This window comes from Callionymus lyra, chromosome 15 (assembly GCF_982586985.1).
Source record: "Callionymus lyra chromosome 15, fCalLyr1.hap1.1, whole genome shotgun sequence".
Classification (NCBI taxonomy): domain Eukaryota; kingdom Metazoa; phylum Chordata; class Actinopteri; order Syngnathiformes; family Callionymidae; genus Callionymus; species Callionymus lyra.
The window spans coordinates 139,861-148,824 of NC_141832.1; positions in this window are offsets into that span (position 1 = coordinate 139,861).

The following is an 8,964-nucleotide window of genomic DNA, read 5'->3' on the forward strand; positions in this document are numbered from 1 at the left end:
TGTGTTTAGGTGTGTCCAGGTGAGTCCAGGTGAGTCCAGGTGTGTTTAAGTGAGTCCAGGTGAGTCCAGGTGTGTTTAAGTGTGTCCAGGTGAGTCCAGGTGTTTTTAAGTGTGTCCAGGTCAGTTTAGGTGAGTCCATGTGTATTTAGGTGTGTCCAGATGAGTTCAGGTGTGTCCAGGTGAGTCCAGGTGTTTTTAGGTGTGTCCAGGTGAGTCCAGGTGTTTTTAAGTGTCCAGGTGAGTCCAGGTGAGTCCAGGTGACTTCAGGTGACTTCAGGTGAGTCCAGGTGAGTCCAGGTGTGTCCAGGTGTGTTTAGGTGAGTTCCGGTGAGTTCACGTGAGTTTAGGTGAGTTCAGGTGTGTCCAGGTGAGTCTGGGTGTGTCCAGGTGATTCTGGGTGTGTCCAGGTGTGTTTAGGTGAGTCTGGGTGAGTCCAGGTGAGTCCAGGTGTGTCCAGGTGTGTTTATGTGAGTTCCAGTGAGTTCAGGTGTGTTTAGGTGAGTCCAGGTGAGTCCAGGTGAGTTCAGGTGTGTTTAGGTGAGTTCAGGTGAGTCTGGGTGTGTTTAGGTGAGTTCAGGTGAGTCCAGGTGAGTTCAGGTGTGTTTAGGTGAGTCCAGGTGAGTCTGGGTGTGTTTAGGTGAGTTCAGGTGATTCCAGGTGAGTTCAGGTGTGTTTAGGTGAGTTCAGGTGAGTCCAGGTGAGTTCAGGTGTGTTTAGGTGAGTTCAGGTGAGTCCAGGTGAGTTCAGGTGAGTCCAGGTGTGTTTAGTTGAGTTCCGGTGAGTTCACGTGAGTTTAGGTGAGTTCAGGTGTGTCCAGGTGAGTCTGGGTGTGTCCAGGTGAGTCCATGTGATTCTGGGTGAGTCCAGCTGAGTCCAGGTGAGTCCAGGCGAGTCCAGGCGAGTCCAGGTGAGTTCAGGTGTGTTCAGGTGAGTCCAGGTGAGTCCAGGTGAGTTCAGGTGTGTTTAGGTGAGTTCAGGTGAGTCTGGGTGTGTTTAGGTGAGTTCAGGTGAGTCCAGGTGAGTTCAGGTGTGTTTAGGTGAGTTCAGGTGAGTCCAGGTGAGTTCAGGTGTGTTTAGGTGAGTCCAGGTGAGTCTGGGTGTGTTTAGGTGAGTTCAGGTGAGTCCAGGTGAGTTCAGAATCAGAATCAGAATCAGAAAACCTTTATTAGTCCCGCGAGGGGAAATTCGGTTTAAGGTTCAGGTGTGTTCAGGTGAGTCCAGGTGAGTTCAGGTGTGTTTAGGTGAGTTCAGGTGAGTCCAGGTGAGTTCAGGTGTGTTTAGGTGAGTCCAGGTGAGTCTGGGTGTGTTTAGGTGAGTTCAGGTGATTCCAGGTGAGTTCAGGTGTGTTTAGGTGAGTTCAGGTGGGTCCAGGTGAGTTCAGGTGTGTTTAGGTGAGTTGAGGTGAGTCCAGGTGAGTTCAGGTGTGTTTAGGGGAGTTCAGGTGTACTTAGGTGAGTTCAGGTGAGTCCAGGTGAGTTCAGGTGTGTTTAGGTGAGTTCAGGTGTGCTTATGTGAGTCCAGGTGAGTCTGGGTGTGTTTAGGTGAGTTCAGGTGAGTCCAGGTGAGTTCAGGTGTGTTTAGGTGAGTCTGGGTGAGTCCAGGTGAGTCCAGGTGTGTCCAGGTGTGTTTATGTGAGTTCCAGTGAGTTCAGGTGTGTTTAGGTGAGTCCAGGTGAGTCCAGGTGAGTTCAGGTGTGTTTAGGTGAGTTCAGGTGAGTCTGGGTGTGTTTAGGTGAGTTCAGGTGAGTCCAGGTGAGTTCAGGTGTGTTTAGGTGAGTCCAGGTGAGTCTGGGTGTGTTTAGGTGAGTTCAGGTGATTCCAGGTGAGTTCAGGTGTGTTTAGGTGAGTTCAGGTGTGTTTAGGTGAGTTCAGGTGAGTCCAGGTGAGTTCAGGTGAGTCCAGGTGTGTTTAGTTGAGTTCCGGTGAGTTCACGTGAGTTTAGGTGAGTTCAGGTGTGTCCAGGTGAGTCTGGGTGTGTCCAGGTGAGTCCATGTGATTCTGGGTGAGTCCAGCTGAGTCCAGGTGAGTCCAGGCGAGTCCAGGCGAGTCCAGGTGAGTTCAGGTGTGTTCAGGTGAGTCCAGGTGAGTCCAGGTGAGTTCAGGTGTGTTTAGGTGAGTTCAGGTGAGTCTGGGTGTGTTTGATGAGTTCAGGTGAGTCCAGGTGAGTTCAGGTGTGTTTAGGTGAGTTCAGGTGAGTCCAGGTGAGTTCAGGTGTGTTTAGGTGAGTCCAGGTGAGTCTGGGTGTGTTTAGGTGAGTTCAGGTGAGTCCAGGTGAGTTCAGGTGTGTTTAGGTGAGTTCAGGTGAGTCCAGGTGAGTTCAGGTGTGTTTAGGTGAGTTCAGGTGAGTCCAGGTGAGTTCAGGTGAGTCCAGGTGAGTTCAGGTGTGTTTAGGTGAGTTCAGGTGTGTTCAGGTGAGTCCAGGTGAGTTCAGGTGTGTTTAGGTGAGTTCAGGTGAGTCCAGGTGAGTTCAGGTGTGTTTAGGTGAGTCCAGGTGAGTCTGGGTGTGTTTAGGTGAGTTCAGGTGATTCCAGGTGAGTTCAGGTGTGTTTAGGTGAGTTCAGGTGGGTCCAGGTGAGTTCAGGTGTGTTTAGGTGAGTTGAGGTGAGTCCAGGTGAGTTCAGGTGTGTTTAGGGGAGTTCAGGTGTACTTAGGTGAGTTCAGGTGAGTCCAGGTGAGTTCAGGTGTGTTTAGGTGAGTTCAGGTGTGCTTATGTGAGTCCAGGTGAGTCTGGGTGTGTTTAGGTGAGTTCAGGTGAGTCCAGGTGAGTTCAGGTGTGTTTAGGTGAGTTCAGGTGAGTCCAGGTGAGTTTAGGTGTGTTTAGGTGAGTCCAGGTGAGTCCAGGTGTGTTTAGTTGAGTTCCGGTGAGTTCACGTGAGTTTAGGTGAGTTCAGGTGTGTCCAGGTGTGTTTATGTGAGTTCCGGTGAGTTCAGGTGTGTTTAGGTGAGTCCAGGTGAGTCCAGGTGAGTTCAGGTGTGTTTAGGTGAGTTCAGGTGAGTCTGGGTGTGTTTAGGTGAGTTCAGGTGAGTCCAGGTGAGTTCAGGTGTGTTTAGGTGAGTTCAGGTGGGTCCAGGTGAGTTCAGGTGTGTTTAGGTGAGTCCAGGTGAGTCTGGGTGTGTTTAGGTGAGTTCAGGTGATTCCAGGTGAGTTCAGGTGTGTTTAGGTGAGTTCAGGTGAGTCCAGGTGAGTTCAGGTGTGTTTAGGTGAGTTCAGGTGAGTCCAGGTGAGTCCAGGTGAGTTCAGGTGTGTTTAGGTGAGTTCAGGTGAGTCCAGGTGAGTCCAGGTGAGTTCAGGTGAGTCCAGGTGAGTTCAGGTGTGTTTAGGTGAGTTCAGGTGAGTCCAGGTGAGTTCAGGTGAGTCCAGGTGAGTTCAGGTGAGTCCAGGTGAGTTCAGGTGTGTTTAGGTGAGTTCAGGTGTGTTCAGGTGAGTCCAGGTGAGTTCAGGTGTGTTTAGGTGAGTTCAGGTGAGTCCAGGTGAGTTCAGGTGAGTCCAGGTGTGTTTAGTTGAGTTCCGGTGAGTTCACGTGAGTTTAGGTGAGTTCAGGTGTGTCCAGGTGAGTCTGGGTGTGTCCAGGTGAGTCCATGTGATTCTGGGTGAGTCCAGCTGAGTCCAGGTGAGTCCAGGTGAGTCCAGGTGAGTCCAGGCGAGTCCAGGTGAGTTCAGGTGTGTTTAGGTGAGTCCAGGTGAGTCCAGGTGAGTTCAGGTGTGTTTAGGTGAGTTCAGGTGAGTCTGGGTGTGTTTAGGTGAGTTCAGGTGAGTCCAGGTGAGTTCAGGTGTGTTTAGGTGAGTTCAGGTGAGTCCAGGTGAGTTCAGGTGTGTTTAGGTGAGTCCAGGTGAGTCTGGGTGTGTTTAGGTGAGTTCAGATGAGTCCAGGTGAGTTCAGGTGTGTTTAGGTGAGTTCAGGTGAGTCCAGGTGAGTTCAGGTGAGTCCAGGTGAGTTCAGGTGTGTTTAGGTGAGTTCAGGTGAGTCCAGGTGAGTTCAGGTGTGTTTAGGTGAGTTCAGGTGTGTTTAGGTGAGTTCAGGTGAGTTCAGGTGAGTCCAGGTGAGCTTAGGTGAGTTCAGGTGAGTCCAGTTGAGTTCAGCTGTGTTTAGGTGAGTCCAGGTGAGTTCAGGTGTGTTTAGGTGAGTTCAGGTGAGTTCAGGTGTGCTTAGCTGAGTCCAGGTGAGTCTGGGTGTGTTTAGGTGAGTCCAGGTGAGTTCAGGTGTGTTTAGGTGAGTTCAGGTGAGTTCAGGTGTGCTTAGGTGAGTCCAGGTGAGTCTGGGTGTGTTTAGGTGAGTTCAGGTGAGTCCAGGTGTGTCCAGGTGTGTCCAGGTGAGTCGTCCTCACACTTGAGGGAAACTGAAACGTCTGAAGGGAATAAAGATGTTTTGTTTCGACACAAAGACGTTCAACAACTTAAAACTAATATTTTTATCTTATTATTAATGACATGTTTATTATTTTTCCTCATCTTTCTCGTCTGAAATATTTTTCTTTTACGTTCACTTTCTTTTCCCCTCCTCAGATCATTGAATAACTGTTCACTCCTCCTGTCACTCTCACTGCTCCCTCACTCCTGAACAAGACCTTGAGATACTCGGGATCCCGACTGAGAACCATGGACTCAGATTAGGTTCATTTGCAGGTGAGTTGCTGAAGCATCGTGAGCTTCTGTCTCGTCACTTTCTTCACAACAACAACAACCGCACGAGAACATTGGAGAAGGTCACGACCTTCACATCAACGATGATGATGTCACAGTTTAATGTAAGTTCAAAATGACCATCTGGATCCACAATCGTCTTGAAGATTTGTTACGAGGATAAGGAGGATGTTGGTGTCTTTGTTTACGTTGATAACCTCACAAACATAATTCACTGACTCGTCAATCCTTCAGCTGTCAATCATCTGCAGCGAGTCCCAGCGTCGTGAAGAACCCACACATCTCAACGTGAGGCTGGAGTCACGACTAAATATAGACAAAGTTTTATGTAACTCGTGAATCATTCCACGCTCACTGCACTTTACTCACTCGGTGAGGGAGGAAACCGGAGTTCATCGTGATCGTAGCAACTCGTCTGTCGTTACCAGAACCTTCAAGATGTTACTGTGATGTCATCACGTGATCAAACACACTTGAGACTGAAGACCAGCAGGTGTGTTTGTGGTGTGTTTGTGGTGTGTTTGTGGTGTGTTTGTGTTGTGTTTGTGGTGTGTTTGTGGTGTGTTTGTGGTGTGTTTGTGTTGTGTTTGTGGTGTGTTTGTGATTTATTTGTGGTGTATTTGTGGTGTGTTTGTGGTGTGTTTGTGGTGTGTTTGTGTTGTGTTTGTGGTGTGTTTGTGATTTATTTGTGGTGTATTTGTGGTGTGTTTGTGGTGTGTTTGTGATTTATTTGTGGTGTGTTTGTGGTGTGTTTGTGGTGTGTTTGTGATTTATTTGTGGTGTGTTTGTGGTGTGTTTGTGATTTATTTGTGGTGTGTTTGTGGTGTGTTTGTGATTTATTTGTGGTGTGTTTGTGGTGTGTTTGTGATTTATTTGTGGTGTGTTTGTAGTGTGTTTGTGATTTATTTGTGGTGTGTTTGTGTTTTATTTGTGGTGTGTTTGTGATTTATTTGTGGTGTGTTTGTGGTGTGTTTGTGATTTATTTGTGGTGTGTTTGTAGTGTGTTTGTGATTTATTTGTGGTGTGTTTGTGTTTTATTTGTAGTGTGTTTGTGATTTATTTGTGGTGTGTTTGTGGTGTGTTTGTGATTTATTTGTGGTGTGTTTGTAGTGTGTTTGTGATTTATTTGTGGTGTGTTTGTGGTGTGTTTGTGATTTATTTGTGGTGTGTTTGTGATTTATTTGTGGTGTGTTTGTAGTGTGTTTGTGATTTATTTGTGGTGTGTTTGTGGTGTGTTTGTGGTGTGTTTGTGGTGTGTTTGTGATGTATTTGTGGTGTGTTTGTAGTGTGTTTGTGATTTATTTGTGGTGTGTTTGTGGTGTGTTTGTGATTTATTTGTGGTGTGTTTGTGGTGTGTTTGTAGTGTGTTTGTGATTTATTTGTGGTGTGTTTGTGGTGTGTTTGTGGTGTGTTTGTGGTTTATTTGTGGTGTGTTTGTGGTTTATTTGTGGTGTTTTTGTGGTGTGTTTGTGGTTTATTTGTAGTGTGTTTGTGATTTATTTGTGGTGTGTTTGTGTTTTATTTGTGGTGTGTTTGTGGTTTATTTGTGATTTATTTGTGGTGTGTTTGTGATTTATTTGTGATTTATTTGTGGTGTGTTTGTGATTTATTTGTGGTGTGTTTGTGATTTATTTGTGATTTATTTGTGGTGTGTTTGTGATTTATTTGTGGTGTGTTTGTGATTTATTTGTGGTGTGTTTGTGATTTATTTGTGATTTATTTGTGGTGTGTTTGTGTTTTATTTGTGATTTATTTGTGGTGTGTTTGTGATTTATTTGTGATTTATTTGTGGTGTGTTTGTGTTTTATTTGTGATTTATTTGTGGTGTGTTTGTGATTCATTTGTAATTTATTTGTGATTTATTTGTGGTGTGTTTGTGGTTTATTTGTGGTTTATTTGTGGTGTGTTTGTGGTGTGTTTGTGATGTGTTTGTGATTTATTTGTGGTGTGTTTGTGATTTATTTGTGGTGTGTTTGTGGTTTATTTGTGGTGTGTTTGTGGTGTGTATGTGGTGTGTTTGTGGTGTGTTTGTGGTGTGTTTGTGGTGTGTTTGTGGTGTGTTTGTGTTGTGTTTGTGGTGTGATTGTAGTGTGTTTGTGATTTATTTGTGGTGTGTTTGTGGTGTGTTTGTGATTTATTTGTGGTGTGTTTGTGGTTTATTTGTAGTGTTTTTGTGGTTTATTTGTGGTGTGTTTGTGGTGTGTATGTAGTGTGTTTGTGGTGTGTTTGTGGTGTGTTTGTGGTGTGTTTGTGTTGTGTTTGTGGTGTGATTGTAGTGTGTTTGTGATTTATTTGTGGTGTGTTTGTGGTGTGTTTGTGATTTATTTGTGGTATGTTTGTGATTTATTTGTGGTGTGTTTGTGGTTTATTTGTGGTGTGTTTGTGGTGTGTATGTGGTGTGTTTGTGGTGTGTTTGTGGTGTGTTTGTGTTGTGTTTGTGGTTTGATTGTAGTGTGTTTGTGATTTATTTGTGGTGTGTTTGTGGTGTGTTTGTGATTTATTTGTGGTGTGTTTGTGATTTATTTGTGGTGTGTTTGTGATTTATTTGTGATTTATTTGTGGTGTGTTTGTGATTTATTTGTGATTTATTTGTGGTGTGTTTGTGATTTATTTGTGATTTATTTGTGGTGTGTTTGTGGTTTATTTGTGGTGTGTTTGTGGTGTGTATGTGGTGGGTTTGTGGTGTGTTTGTGGTGTGTTTGTGGTGTGTTTGTGATTTATTTGTGGTGTGTTTGTGGTTTATTTGTGGTGTGTTTGTGGTGGGTTTGTGGTGTGTTTGTGGTGTGTTTGTGGTGTGTTTGTGTTGTGTTTGTGGTGTGTTTGTAGTGTGTTTGTGATTTATTTGTGGTGTGTTTGTGGTGTGTTTGTGGTGTGTTTGTGATTTATTTGTGGTGTGTTTGTGGTGTGTTTGTGATTTATTTGTGGTGTGTTTGTGGTTTATTTGTGGTGTTTTTGTGGTGTGTTTGTGATTTATTTGTGGTGTGTTTGTGATTTATTTGTGGTGTGTTTGTGTTTTATTTGTGATTTATTTGTGGTGTGTTTGTGATTTATTTGTGATTTATTTGTGGTGTGTTTGTGTTTTATTTGTGGTGTGTTTGTGATTTATTTGTGGTGTGTTTGTGTTTTATTTGTGATTTATTTGTGGTGTGTTTGTGTTTTATTTGTGGTGTGTTTGTGATTTATTTGTGGTGTGTTTGTGTTTTATTTGTGGTGTGTTTGTGATTTATTTGTGGTGTGTTTGTGTTTTATTTGTGGTGTGTTTGTGATTTATTTGTGGTGTGTTTGTGATTTATTTGTGGTGTGTTTGTGTTTTATTTGTGATTTATTTGTGGTGTGTTTGTGTTTTATTTGTGGTGTGTTTGTGATTTATTTGTGGTGTGTTTGTGATTTATTTGTGATTTATTTGTGGTGTGTTTGTGTTTTATTTGTGGTGTGTTTGTGATTTATTTGTGGTGTGTTTGTGATTTATTTGTGATTTATTTGTGGTGTGTTTGTGATTTATTTGTGGTGTGTTTGTGATTTATTTGTGGTGTGTTTGTGTTTTATTTGTGATTTATTTGTGGTGTGTTTGTGATTTATTTGTGGTGTGTTTGTGTTTTATTTGTGTTTTATTTGTGGTGTGTTTGTGATTCATTTGTAATTTATTTGTGATTTATTTGTATCTCTTTTTTTATCTGCAGCACCGTCAGTTCACTTCAGGTCCTTCAACACTAGAAGTTCTGTGTGTTCGTCTCAGATGTTACATCAGAACCTGATGATGCTCATGATTCAATATCGTCTCCTCTGACTCACATCCTTCCTCCTAGACTTCCTGCTCGTCACAGGATCCTCGTCACGGGATCCTCGTCACGGGATCCACGACACGTGATTCACGTCACGTGATTCACGTCACGTGATCCACTTCACGTGATCCACGTCACGTGATCCACTTCACGTGATCCACGTCACGTGATTCACGTCACGTGATCCACTTCACGTGATCCACGTCACGTGATCCACGTCACGTGATCCACGTCACGTGATCCACGTCACGTGATCCTCGTCACGTGATCCACGTCGCGTGATCCACGTCGCGTGATCCACGTCGCGTGATCCACGTCACGTGATCCACGTCACGTGATCCACGTCACGTGATCCACGTCACGTGATCCTCGTCACGTGATCCACTTCACGTGATCCACGTCACGTGATCCACGTCACGTGATCCTCGTCACGTGATCCATGTCAGGTGATCCACGTCACGTGATCCACGTCGCGTGATCCACGTCGCGTGATCCACGTCACGTGATCCACGTCACGTGATCCAAGTCGCGTGATCCACGT